Consider the following 13,988-nt stretch of genomic DNA (forward strand, 5'->3'; position numbering starts at 1 on the left):
GAGATATGATGTGCTAATTTTTTGCTGGCTCTATTGCACTTGACCCTATTACAGAACCGCACTCCAATTAACACAATATGTTATTTTTCAGACTCGCAATGTTCGACAAAAATGTTGCCCATAGGATTTTAGGCAGTGTTCTCACGAGACGAGAAATCGATATTTACACGTTTTGATGACCTTTTCTCAATGTTACCCGTTTCCCGGTACTAAAACCCTTTGTGTATGTGTTTCAATAAAAATTCAGTATAAATTCTTTATTATGAAGAACTGTCGGATTCGTACGAATTATTATCAAAAAACAAATATATAATTATAGTACGTTTACATTATACCGGATTTAGTTAACTCAGTGGGTTTAAATTCTCAATTCCTTTAAATATATGCCAAATAAATCCTTATAAAGTAGGTAAAAAGTAAAAAATTCTTATGTAAATGTCGTTTTATGCCAAATATGCCAAAAAATAAATTTCGAGGAAAAAAGAATCGGTTTTGGAAAATTTTTTGAACCGGATATTCAGATAATAAAACCGATTATAGGTCGGTTCAATAAATTTAGCACGATTGTTTACTAGCTTTCTAATGATATGCAAATAATATCATTGAAACCGGTTTTGTAATCTGAATATCCGGTTCAAAAAGTATGAAACCGGTTCTTTTGTCATCGACATTTATTTTTAGCACGTTTGTTTTTTTAGCTTTCTAATCCATATAAGGTATTGAAACCGGTTTTATTATCTTAATATACGGTTCAAAAATTTAGAAACCCGGTTCTGTCTTCTTCGAAATTTATTTATTTGACGTATTTGGCATAACTATATTTGTTTTAAGAAAATAATTCGTACGAATCCGACAGTTCTACATAATAAGGATACTATACAGAATTTATTCCGACAGTTCTACATAATTTCGAGAAAAAAGAACCGGGTTTCGAAAAATTTTGAATCGCATATTCAAATAATAAAACCAACCATAGTCGGGTTCAATAAATTTCGCACGATTGTTTACTAGCTTTCTAATGATATGCAAATAATATCATTGAAACCGGTTTTATAATTTGAATATCCGGTTCAAAAATTAGGAAACCGGTTCTTTTTTCCTCAACATTTATTTTTAGCACGTTTGTTTTTTTTAGCTTTCTAATGATAGGCATATAAGGTATTGAAACCGGTTTTATTATCTTAGTATCCGGTTCAAAAATTTAAAAACCCGGTTTTGTCTTCTTCGAAATTTACTTTTTTATGTATTTGGCATAACTATATATGTTTATAGAAAATAATTCGGACGAATCCGGCGGTTCTACATTGTATACTGAATTTATGGATATTCATACATATACGGTTTTAGTAACAAGAAACGGGTAGAATTGCGAATACTATATAGTCCTTATTATGTAGAACTGTTGGATTGATCCGAATTAATTTCAAAAAATAAATATAATTAAGACAAATTCGTCAAAAATTTAATTTCGAGTAAAAAAATAACCGGATTTCTAAAAATTTTGAACCGGGTATTTCGATAATAAACGTAGCACGTTTGTTCACTAGCTTTCTAATGATATGCATACAAGGTATTGAAACCGGTTTTATTATCTGAATACCCGGTTCAAAATTTAGAAACCGGTTATTTTTCCTCGAAATTTATTTTTTACATATTTGGCATAACTCTATATGCTTTAAGAAAATAATTCGAACGAATCCGATACTTCTACATAATAAGGATTCTATACTGAATTTATTGAAATTCATAAATATACGGTTTTAGTGACAAGAAACGGGTAAAATTGAGAATAGACCATGTAAACGTTAAAATATCGATTTCTCGTCTTTGAGAACCCCACTTAAAATCTTCTGAGCAACATTTTTGTAGAACATTGCTAGGCAGAAAAATCGCATCTTGTAATAATTGGAGTACGGTTCAATAAATTAAGGACAAGAAAACGAGTTAGAAGGACAAAATATTCTACAAACAAATCCCTTATTCGATTTTACTGATGGATTTTGAGTAATCTCTTCATGTTTAATAGGATCGCCAACAAGAAAAAGTGATAACGCCATATCTCCAAACTTTGATATATGGCTAATTTTTCCTACTGGGGTTTTCATATACTCACCAATCCCTTTCACCCCCAATAGGATAATAAGATTTTATTATCTTCTATTGGTCTTCCCATAGAAAACATTTTACGACCTTCTCTCCTTCTACAAGTAGAATGTTTTCGCATAAAAGGCAAATCCACGCCTAATGAGCCTCCAAATTAATATTCCTTTAACAAATCCACGCCTAATGGGCCTCCAAAAAAATATTCCTTTAACAAATCCACTTCTAATAGAGAGCCTAAAGAAAATATTTCTTTATAAAATCCACGCCTTATTGAAAAATATTTCTTTATAAAATCCACGCCTTATTGAAAAATATTTCTTTATAAAATCCACGCCTTATTGAAAAATATTTCTTTATAAAATCCACGCCTTATTGAAAAATATTCCTTTAAAAAATCCACGCCTTTTTGGAAAGTATTCCCTATAAAAAATCCACGCTTATCAGAGCTTTGAAATATGTTCCCTTAAAATATCCAGACATAGCAGCACATTGGAGAAATATCTATTCGTGGTACTTGAAATTTATTATTTTATGTGTGGGCCGAAATCCCGACGGTACTGCAATACCGGGCCAACCCGCGACAGAAGTGGAGCAAGCCCCTTGAACTTCGTCAGATTCCAAAAATCAGTTTAACATTTGTTGTCCTCCGATGGAGGATCTATCAGATGTTAAGCTGATAAGAACAGATACTACACTTTGATCTTAGCCATAAGGCCGAGAAGCGATAACTAGACAGAGGTCGATATGAAGGTTATACTTTGCAAACGAATACGAAGTGAGTGCGAATTATAATAAGTAACTGAAATATAGAAGAGCATTGAGGATAGTAAAGACCATATAAGTGTGTGTTACAGACTTATTTATAAGCAAAGGAAGGGATGATCGTTAATGGTCGCACTCAGGTAGCTAATAAGGTGGTGATCAACGATGGTACTTACCCACTTTGTGTGTACCAATAAACAATCACCGCTCGTTTACCCTTTGTGTACACACAAATTAACCTTAAAGGGAGCCCACTTGCCGTGGTTTGATTGATGATGAAGTACACACAAATTGGGCAAGACCTTTAACGATCACCAAGCTATCGGGTACCTGTGTGTGTGTTCTTCTAAGATCATCGTTTTGTATTTCCTTAAACATAAAATTCTCACAATCACTGTTAAACCCCTTTCCTCTTCCCTTGCACTCCTATTCCAATTCTCATTCACTTCGTGTTCTTTGTAGCGTATAACTTTCATGTCGATCAGTGTCTAGTTATCGCTTCTCGGCCTTATGGCTAAGATCAAAGTGTAGTATCTGTTCTTATCAGCTTAACATCTGATAGATCCTCCATCGGAGGACAACAAATGTTAAACTGATTTTTGGAATCTGACGGAAGTTCAAGGGGCTTGCTCCACTTCTGTCGCGGGTTGGCCCGGTATTGCAGTACCGCCGGGATTTCGGCCCACATTAAAATAATCAATTTTAAATTATGAAATAATGTCGACAGAAACGTCGGAACCTACGGAAATTTTCATTCGGTTTTTTTAGAGTTGGGCAATCTAGTTCACTTAGCGGATCGATCTTTCTCGTTCCTTTTTAAAAAGGAACTATTTCCTTAATGTAGTTCCTTTGCTCAGAAAAAAGAACGAGAAAAAAGGAAATGACAAAAGAAGGAGATCAAAGAGGAACGAGATCAGAAAAAGGAACTATATTAATTACAGAGCTGGAACTAGTTCCGATCGTTCCTTTCTCGGAATTGTTACAATGAACTAGTTAGTTCCGGAACTACCCAACTCTAGTTTTTTAATAACTTTTTAAGGGAAACCTATGAGGCGCGGATTAAAAAAATGGAGTAACCCAAAGTGGACTTTTTTTAAAGAAATAATATTTTCGGAGGCCCATAAGGCGTGGATTTTTTAAAGGAATATTTTTTTGAAGGTCCATAGGGCTTGGATTTTTTAAAGAAATAATATTTTCGGAGGCCTATGAGGCGGTATTTTTTAAAGGAATATTTTTTTCGGAGATCCTTGAGGCGTGAATTTTTTAAAGCAATATTTTTTCGGAGGCCCATGTGCGTGGATTTTTTAAATGAATATTTTTCGGAGATCCATAGGGCGTAGATTTTTTTAAATGAATATTTTTTCGGAGGCCCATGAGACGTGGATTCTTTAAAGGAATATTTTTTCGGAGGCCCATGAGGCCTGGATTTTTTAAGAAATATTTTTTCGAAGATCCATAGGGCGTGGATTTTTTAAGGAATATTTTTTCGGAGATGCATGGATTTTTTTGAGGAATATTTTTTCGGAAGCCCATAAGGCGTGGATTTTTTAAAGGAAGAGATGATCACGGAGATATTGTTATTAGCACATTGTTTTTCTGTGCACTTTGAAGTCCATTCAATACTTCAAAGATTGAATTCTAGAGACTATTGAGATCATAGAGCATAGGGTGCTCATGGTAGCCATTTGGCTAATATTCTTATATTTCTTATATTTAATGTCCTACTTCTCTTGTAGAAGAGAAGAATTCCTGGTATTTTAATTTTTAATATTTTTTTTTTTAAATTTCTATAGGTTTACGTTTCAACCTAATATCATTAAGTTGTTTGGCATAACATTTTAAATTCAATGAACTACCCTCCAACTACGGAAAACGATTGTTTCAAACATGTTTGAACGTAACAGCAATTGTGTATGTGTTTGATCCAAACCAAATTTCATTTCGCCTCAAACACAAATATGAACCAGTGAGCGGAGCAGTATAGTCAGGGCCGATCATATGATACCCTTCACAACTACCACGAAAATCAAACTTTCTGCGGTTCTATATTCTGAGCCTGGCCAATATTTCGAGATATTTGCACCCTTTTTACCGATTATAGATCAACAACTTCACTATCTAACCCTGGCATATTTTCCATTTTTTTTTTCTTGAAGTGAATTTTTACGCCGTAAAATTAAAAAATTTTCACTTTAGGTTTGGTTGGATTTGACCCTCGGAATATTGACCGATCATCATCTAAACAGCCGCTCTAAGTATTTGGTCAGATCCCCTTCACCTTGTAAAATATGTGATGTTCTGCATATAATAATTGCCTCTAGAGCGACTAGAAAATATGACAAAATTAAAGTTTTCCGTTCATTGCACCCGCTGAATGAAATCTCAACTTCACCGAAAACTGTAGGTGTTGTCCTTGACCATAATCGGAAGTTCATGTACAATTTCGCGACATTTTCGTCCTCTGATGAAGTGATAATAATACTATGCACATAAGCACCTTTACCTAATTACGTATAACTGCCACATCAGGGTACATACAGCCATATAATTGGTATCAATTTGAAGGTCAACAACTCCTCTTGGATATGTTATCAATTTCTATATGTATGTATATGTATATGTCCTTCAGGAGCAAGTATATACGCCCCAGAATAAAAATTTTGTAATTTTTCACACAAAAGTCAGGGTCCATTTCACCCGCTAAATATTGACCGATATTTATCAAAACAGACATGCTTATTCTTTGGCCCGATCCCCTTCTCCATGTAAAATTTCACAATGTGCCATAATTGCGGCCTCTAGAGCGACCAGAAAATCAGACAAAAATTTAGTTTTTGGTCCATTTCATCCCCTAAATATTAACCGATCTTTACCAAAAACAATAGGGGTCTTCATTGACCAGAACCGATCCTACATGCAAAATTTCGTGAAGATTGGTCCATAACTGTGGCCTGTATCGTGTTTACAAATTATAATGGACAGGCGGACGGACGGACACACATGTCTAGATCGACTCAGCTAGTCGAGATATGACGATCGGTATACTTAAAGGTGGGTCTAGGACCAATATCATTCTTTGAAAAATCCACGCTTTATGGGTTCTTAAAAAAATATTCTTAAGAAATTCAAGCCTTAGTGTCCTTGAAAAATTACCCTTTAAAAGATTTACGCTCTGTGGGTACTTGAAAAAATGTTATGTTTGAAATCTTCTCCTTATGTGTCCTTGAAAAAATTACCCTTTAAAAAATCCAAATTTTGTGAGTGCTTGAAAAAATGTCTTCTTGAAAAATATCTTAAAAACTTATTCCTTAAAAAATCCACACCTTATGGGTCCTTCAAAAAATGATGCTTAAACAAATCCACGCTTTATGGGTCCTTGAAAAAATGATTCTTAATAAAAATACCCTTTAAAAAAATCCACGATTTGTGGGTGCTTGAAAAATGTTTCTTTAATAAAAGTTGTTCCTTCCTTAAAAATTCTTTGAAACATTAATACCTTATGAGTCCTTCAAAAAATTATGCTTAAACAAATCCACGTTTTATGAGTCCTTCAAAAAATACCCTTTAAAAAAATACACGCTTTGTGGGTCCTTAAAAATGTTATTCTTTAAAAAATCCTCTCATTATGGGTCGTTGGAAAAAATGATTCCTTAAAAAAATTTTATTGCTCCTCGTAAAAATTATTCTTTGAAAAATCGACGCCATGGGTCCTTTGAAAAATTGTTCGTTAAAAAATACTCCCTTTATGAGTCATTGCAAATGAAATATTCCTTAAAAAATCCAAAAATATTCTTTAATGTTCCTATGGCTATCGGATCTATAGGCGTGGATTTTTAAAGAAAAAAAACCAAAGGATTATCACAGCTATAGGCGTGGATTTTTAAAGACCAATTTCCATATCAGATCTATAGGCGTGGATTTTTAAAGAAAAATTTCCCAATGACTACCAGACCTATAGGCGTGGATTTTTAAAGACAAATTTCCCAATGACTACCAGACCTATAGGAGTGGATTTTTAGAGACAAATTTCCCAATGACTACCGCGGATCCACTAGGCGTGGATTTTTAAAGAAAAAATTCCCAAGGATTATCACAGCTATAGGCGTGGATTTTTAAAGAAAAAATTCCCAAGGATTATCACAGCTATAGGCGTGGATTTTTAAAGAAAAAATTCCCAAGGATTATCACAGCTATAGGCGTGGATTTTTAAGGAAAAAAATTCCCAAGGATTATCACAGCTATAGGCGTGGATTTTTAAAGAAAAAATTCCCAAGGATTATCACAGCTATAGGCGTGGATTTTTAAAGAAAAAATTCCCAAGGATTATCACAGCTATAGGCGTGGATTTTTAAAGAAAAAATTCCCAAGGATTATCACAGCTATAGGCGTGGATTTTTAAAGAAAAAATTCCCAAGGATTATCACAGCTATAGGCGTGGATTTTTAAAGAAAAAATTCCCAAGAATTATCACAGCTATAGGCGTGGATTTTTAAAGAAAAAATTCCCAAGGATTATCACAGCTATAGGCGTGGCTTTTTAATGAAAAAAATTCCCAAGGATTATCACAGCTATAGGCGTGGATTTTTAAAGAAAAAATTCCCAAGGATTATCACAGCTATAGGCGTGGATTTTTAAAGAAAAAATTCCCAAGGATTATCACAGCTATAGGCGTGGCTTTTTAATGAAAAAAATTCCCAAGGATTATCACAGCTATAGGCGTGGATTTTTAAAGAAAAAATTCCCAAGAATTATCACAGCTATAGGCGTGGATTTTTAAAGAAAAAATTCCCAAGGATTATCACAGCTATAGGCGTGGCTTTTTAATGAAAAAAATTCCCAAGGATTATCACAGCTATAGGCGTGGATTTTTAAAGAAAAAATTCCCAAGGATTATCACAGCTATAGGCGTGGATTTTTAAAGAAAAAATTCCCAAGAATTATCACAGCTATAGGGGTGGATTTTTAAAGAAAAAAAATCCTAAGCATTATCACAGCTATAGGCGTGGATTTTAAAGACCTTTTAAAAACCTAAAGACCTATAGATCTGACTTATAGGCTTATGGGTCTTTGAAAATTGTTCTTTAAGAAATCTACACCTTATTGACCATTAAAAAAATATTCATTAAAAAACTTATGCTTTAAAAAATCCACGCATTGTGTGTCCTTGAAAAAATTATGGCCCTGTATATATCTCTTTTAGTTAGTGTATATAGAATATATGCAGTTCTTTAATGATATCCGATATACAGACGTCCTTCCAAAGGTATTTTGTGTATAAAATCTGGCATAAGGTTCCGTTAACGGTCACTTTTCACAGCGCTATTTTAAATTATAGGTATGTACATATTTGACCTGATACTTAATAATCCTCTGAGATTTGACTCAAGTAACCTAAGACACATAATCGAAATTTTAAATTTCCAATCGCCACACCATAGTTTTGATTTATTTCTAAACTTATTATAATTAATTTTCTCATATAATGGAATGTTAATTTTTATAGTGTAAGACCATGGCTTCCAAATGTAGGGTACAACCGCACACACACACGACAATCCAAATTTAGGTAAACTCAATAGGCATTTGAGCATAGCTCCAGCGCATGCCAACCGTCTATCCATAAACCAAAACAAACAACGGTTCGGTGGTTTAGTGCATGCGAGGCAAATAAGCAGAACACACGTAAAGCATCGAACGAGCGAACGGACGAACGAGTGAACGGCGGAACATGTAGCACGATACATGGGGCACGAGAAAAACGCGTTGCAATAAAGAAAAAAACTTAAAAAAACAATGACGTGCGGTTACAATTAAAAACATACCTGCGTATCCATAACGAAGTGCGACACTGCAATAAAACGAAAGCCTTCAAATACAAAACCTAGAAAGTAAAACCCCATAAATTGTGTGGATGGCAAGAATGCATTTTAAAAAAAATAATTAAAAAATGGAATCTAAAACTAGTTAACTAGTCTAAGGCTAGGGAAGAGTAAGGAGTCTAAGAATTCCTTCTTAAGTAAGCAGCATGAATTATTCCGCTCCCTCCTTGTGTCAAACTAATAACATTTATAAATAGCCAAGAGTGACAACAACAACAAAAACGGAAAGGCATAAACTTGGATAGGCAGACAGACAGACAGACAATCCAGCTAACCAGATGCAATTTTACAAGTAAAATTGTGGTTGTTATTGTTGTTGTTTTCCTTGGTGTTAAACAAGTATGCAGTTTCTTTTTCTTGTGGTCGTTCGGATGATTGGCAGCATTGCCCGGGAAATGCTCGAGATGAAATAGAACTGCAATAAACTTCTGAAAAAATAGAAACCAGAATCTACAAAAATAAGCGGCTAAGAATAAAATTAACAACAACAACATCAAGGAGATAAAGGTAATGCGAAAAAACGGGATATAAAGTGTTAGCATATGAGACATTCAGATATAAGAAAACATGCCTTAAGGGTCCTCGGAAAAAATATTCTTTAAAAAAACCATAAGGCGTCTTTGAAAAAAATTATTCTTTAACCAGTAAGGAAAGTAGTAAAGTCGGACTGGGCCGACTATATGATACCCTTCACCACTTTGGGTATATTTTACATATGTATCCGAAAAGTCGTCGCCTTTTTGAAGGAATTTTGACATGAAATTGAACGAACATAAATATGTGATTTTTATGTCTTTCTGGAACCTATGCTAAATTTCATTTCATTTGGGCAAGTTTAGAGTCGATTGCGCACAGTGGGACAGATTTGTGTAAATCGATTTAAAGCAAACTTGACACACGCTATTCGCTATGCTGCACTGTTTAAAATTTAATCTCAATCAGACACCTACGCTATGCCAAAATTTGTGCAAATCGAATGATTTTCAGATACTTTGGTGCACCATTTACCTAAAATCGGACGAAACTATGTATCAAATGATTTTCAGGGACTCTGGTGCACCATTTACCTTAAATCCGGCGAAACTATAAATCGAAGCTATTTGTAAATCTAAACCGATTTTCACGAAACTTAGCACACATCATTCTAGACCTAATTGAATAGGCTATACCAACTTTCGTGCAAATTGAAAGATATATAGGGACTTTGGTAGACCATTTACCTAAAATCGGGCGAAACTATATATAGGAGCTATATCTAAATCTAAACCTATTTTCACAAAACCTAGCTCACGTCATTCTAGACTTAATTCAATATGCCAAAATTCATGCAAATCAAATGGTTTTCAGGGACTTTGGTGCACCATTTACCTAAAATCGGGCGAAACTATATATGGGAGCTATATATAAATCTGAACCGATTTTCTCAAAACTTAGCAAAAATCATTCTAGACTTAATTTAGTACGCTATACCAAAATTCATGGCAATCAAAGGATTAGCAGGAACTTTGGTGCACCATTTACCTAAAATCGGACGAAACTATATATGGAAGCTATATCTAAATCTGAACCGATTTTCACGAAACTTAGCACACGTCATTCTAGACTTAATTCAATACGCTATACCAAATTTTGTGCAAATCGAAAGATATGTGGGGACTTTGGTACACCATTTACCTTAAATCGGGCGAAACTATATATGGGAGCTATATCTAAATCTGAACCGATTTTCTCGAAACTTAGGTCACGTCATTCTAGACTAAATTCAATACGCTATGCCAAAATTCATGCAAATCCAATGGTTTTCAGGCACTTTGGTGCACCATTTACCTAAAATCGGACGAAACTATATATGGGAGCTATATATAAATCTGAACCGATTTTCACAAAACCTAGCAAAAATCATTCTAGACTTAATTTAGTACGCTATACCAAAATTCATGGCAATCAAAGGATTAGCAGGAACTTTGGTGCACCATTTACCTAAAATCGGACGAAACTATATATGGAAGCTATATCTAAATCTGAACCGATTTTCACGAAACTTAGCACACGTCATTCTAGACTTAATTCAATACGCTATACCAAATTTTGTGCAAATCGAAAGATATGTAGGGACTTTGGTACACCATTTACCTTAAATCGGCCGAAACTATATATGGTAGCTATATCTAAATCTGAACCGATTTTCACGAAACTTGGCATACATCATTCTAGACCTAATTCAGTAGGCTATACCAAATTTCGAAATCGAAAGATATATAGGGACTTTGGTACACCATTTATCGTAAATCGGACGAAAATATATCTATCTATATCTATATCTAAATCTGAACCGATTTTTCCCCAATTTTAATAGGGTTCGTCCTTGGGCCAAATAAGTGAGCTGTGCCAAATTTCATCCAAATCGGATCATAAATGCGACCTGTACTTTGTTACAATTTAACATCAAAAGACGGACGGACGAACATGCATAAATCGACTCAGAAAGTGATTCTATGCATATTCCCAAAAGGAACCATGGGTCTATCTCGATTCCTTTTGCCTGTTACAAACATATGCACAAAGACATAATACCCTGTACCACAGTGTGGTGAAGGGTATAAAAAGATTTCCAGACGCGGTGGTCTTTTGTGCAGTTTTTCCAGTTTGAAAGATCATGTTCGGCAATGTTGTCTTCCACTTGATCTTTCCATCTTATTCGTGGACTTCCCCTTCTGCGTGAACCATCGCTTTTTTATGCCTTTTGGGCTGGGGCATCTTCATCCATTTTCACAACATGCCGATGTCCGAGAATAGCTGGTACAGCTCATGGTTCATTCGACGGCGATATTCACCGTCAACACAGATCGACCCATAGATCTTTCGGAGAATTTTTCTCTCAAACCCAAGTACCCATGCTTCAGATCCATATAATATCAGCGGGTAGTATCAGCGTCTTGTCGAGTGTGAGTTTGGTCTGGCGGGAGGTGGCCGTGCTTTTGAGTTGCTTACTCAGACCATAGTAGCATCTGTTGGCCAACACTATCCTTCTCCGAATTTCAAAACTGATGTCATTAGTTTTATTTATGGCCATACCAAGGTATATAAAATCTTTAACTACCTCGATGCTGTAGTTCTCAAGCTCCACAGTTGGACCGAGTCCACTGGACTTATTGCGCTTTGATACCATCAGCTTGGTCTTCTCGCCGTTTACTGCCAGACCCACTTTGGCAGACTCCTTCTCAATTTGTTCAAAGGTGACTGTTACGGCTCTCAATGTTCGTCACATTATGTCGATGTCATCGGCGTAGGCGAGTAACATGTGTTGTTTGGTGTACAGAGTGTCATTTCTGTTTACCTTTGCCCCTCGTATGACCTTTTCCAGCAGGATGTTAAAAAGGTCACACGATAAACTGTCACCTTGTCTGAATCCTCGTTCGGTATTAAATTGTTCCGAGAGGTCCTTGCGGGCTTTAACTGCTGATTTTGTGCCAGTTAAAGTTATCCTGCATAGTCGAATTAATTTTGCAGGAATGCCAAACGCAGACATGGTTTTAAACACCTCTGAACGGATATGGCTGTCGAATGCGGCTTTATAGTCGACGAATAGGTGGAATGTGTCGAGGATTTGGCGCAGAGTGAAAATCTGGTCAATGGTGGACTTGCAAGTTCTGAAGCCGAAGTTCTGGTATGGTCCAATAATGTCCATTGGCTTCAGTCGTTCACACAGCACACTGGATAACACTTTATATGCGATGAGAAGGAGACTTATTCCTCTATAGATGGCACATATCGTCTTGTCTCCCTTTTGTGCACAGGACACAGGATGCTGAGGTTCCAATCATTGGGCATGCATTCCTATAGCCAAATTGTACTAATCAGGTGGTGCATGCTCCTGACCAGCATCTGACCACCAGTCTTTAATAGTTCGGCCGGTAACCCATCGGCTCCTGTTGCTTTATTGTTCTTCAGCTATTGCTATTTTGACCCCATCTTGGCTAGGTGGTATACATTCTATACCGTCACCACTTATTGGTTCTGGGGTATCCTCTTCACCGCTTCTATTTGATACCAGAAGTTTTTCAAAATGCTCCCGCTGTCTGTATCTATCACCAGGTTTCCTTCTTCATCTCTACAGGAGGATGTTCCTGCACCAAATTTCTGACTTCATTTTGATTCCTGTACATTTCGATTTGCTCAAGTGTTTCTTGTCCTTTCTTATTTTTTCTGAAAATACGTTTCTCCTCTCTCCCTTTCTCCCGATAATTCTCCATCGCATTACGTGTTGCTACTGTCTGCAGGCTTGCCCCATACGCTGCGTTTTTCACTTCAGTAGCATTACGGCATTCCTGATCGTAGTCTGGGTTTCTTGATAGTAGTTTTTGGTACCCAAGTGTTGCTTTTGTTAATGTCATGGCCAGGGCAGCGATCATATGCAGTTTCTAGGCACTCGTAAAAAATGTCTTTGGTCTGTTCATCGTTGTCTTCCGTCAGAGCATGGGCTCAGATAAGACTGATGTAGAAGAACTTCGCTTTTATACGGATTATAGCAATTCGTGAATCTGGAGACGAGGTCATTTCTTATGGGTGAACTCGCACATATTAGCTCACTATATCAATGGATGATGAAAATAGTTACACCAGTTGCCACCGCGGGGAGGTCAGTCTCCACTATTGGGATGAAAGAGGGACCAAGATAAGCCTGGGCATCGCCATGTTAAGCCAATCAGAGCCGTTGCTTGGTATCTATTATCCCCTACGTCACCCTGTTGAAAAAAAAATATTCTTTAAAAAATCCACGCCTTGCGGGTCTTTGAAAAAATATTCTTTAAAAAATCCACGCCTTGCGGGTCTTTGAAAAAATATTCTTTAAAAAATCCACGCCTTGCGGGTCTTTGAAAAAATATTCTTTAAAAAATCCACGCCTTGCGGGTCTTTGAAAAAATATTCTTTAAAAAATCCACGCCTTGCGGGTCTTTGAAAAAATATTCTTTAAAAAATCCACGCCTTGCGGGTCTTTGAAAAAATATTCTTTAAAAAATCCACGCCTTGCGGGTCTTTGAAAAAATATTCTTTAAAAAATCCACGCCTTGCGGGTCTTTGAAAAAATATTCTTTAAAAAATCCACGCCTTGCGGGTCTTTGAAAAAATATTCTTTAAAAAATCCACGCCTTGCGGGTCTTTGAAAAAATATTCTTTAAAAAATCCACGCCTTGCGGGTCTTTGAAAAAATATTCTTTAAAAAATCCACGCCTTGCGGGTCTT

The 13,988-nt window shown here is 35.9% G+C and overlaps 2 non-coding genes across 2 annotated transcripts; one reads left to right on the forward strand and one right to left on the reverse strand.

The window, feature by feature from the left end:
* Nucleotides 1-2,633: 2,633 nt before the first annotated feature.
* Nucleotides 2,634-2,829, reverse strand: LOC133337650 (U2 spliceosomal RNA). Its single transcript, XR_009754593.1, has one exon. It is a non-coding gene; the product is annotated as a U2 spliceosomal RNA (small nuclear RNA).
* A 530-nt stretch (nt 2,830-3,359) lies between these two features.
* Nucleotides 3,360-3,556, forward strand: LOC133337649 (U2 spliceosomal RNA). Its single transcript, XR_009754592.1, has one exon. It is a non-coding gene; the product is annotated as a U2 spliceosomal RNA (small nuclear RNA).
* Nucleotides 3,557-13,988: the final 10,432 nt, after the last annotated feature.

The sequence above is a fragment of the Musca vetustissima genome, unplaced genomic scaffold (assembly GCF_032173495.1).
Source record: "Musca vetustissima isolate MV318-11 ecotype Yass unplaced genomic scaffold, APGP_CSIRO_Mvet_v1 utg25238, whole genome shotgun sequence".
Classification (NCBI taxonomy): domain Eukaryota; kingdom Metazoa; phylum Arthropoda; class Insecta; order Diptera; family Muscidae; genus Musca; species Musca vetustissima.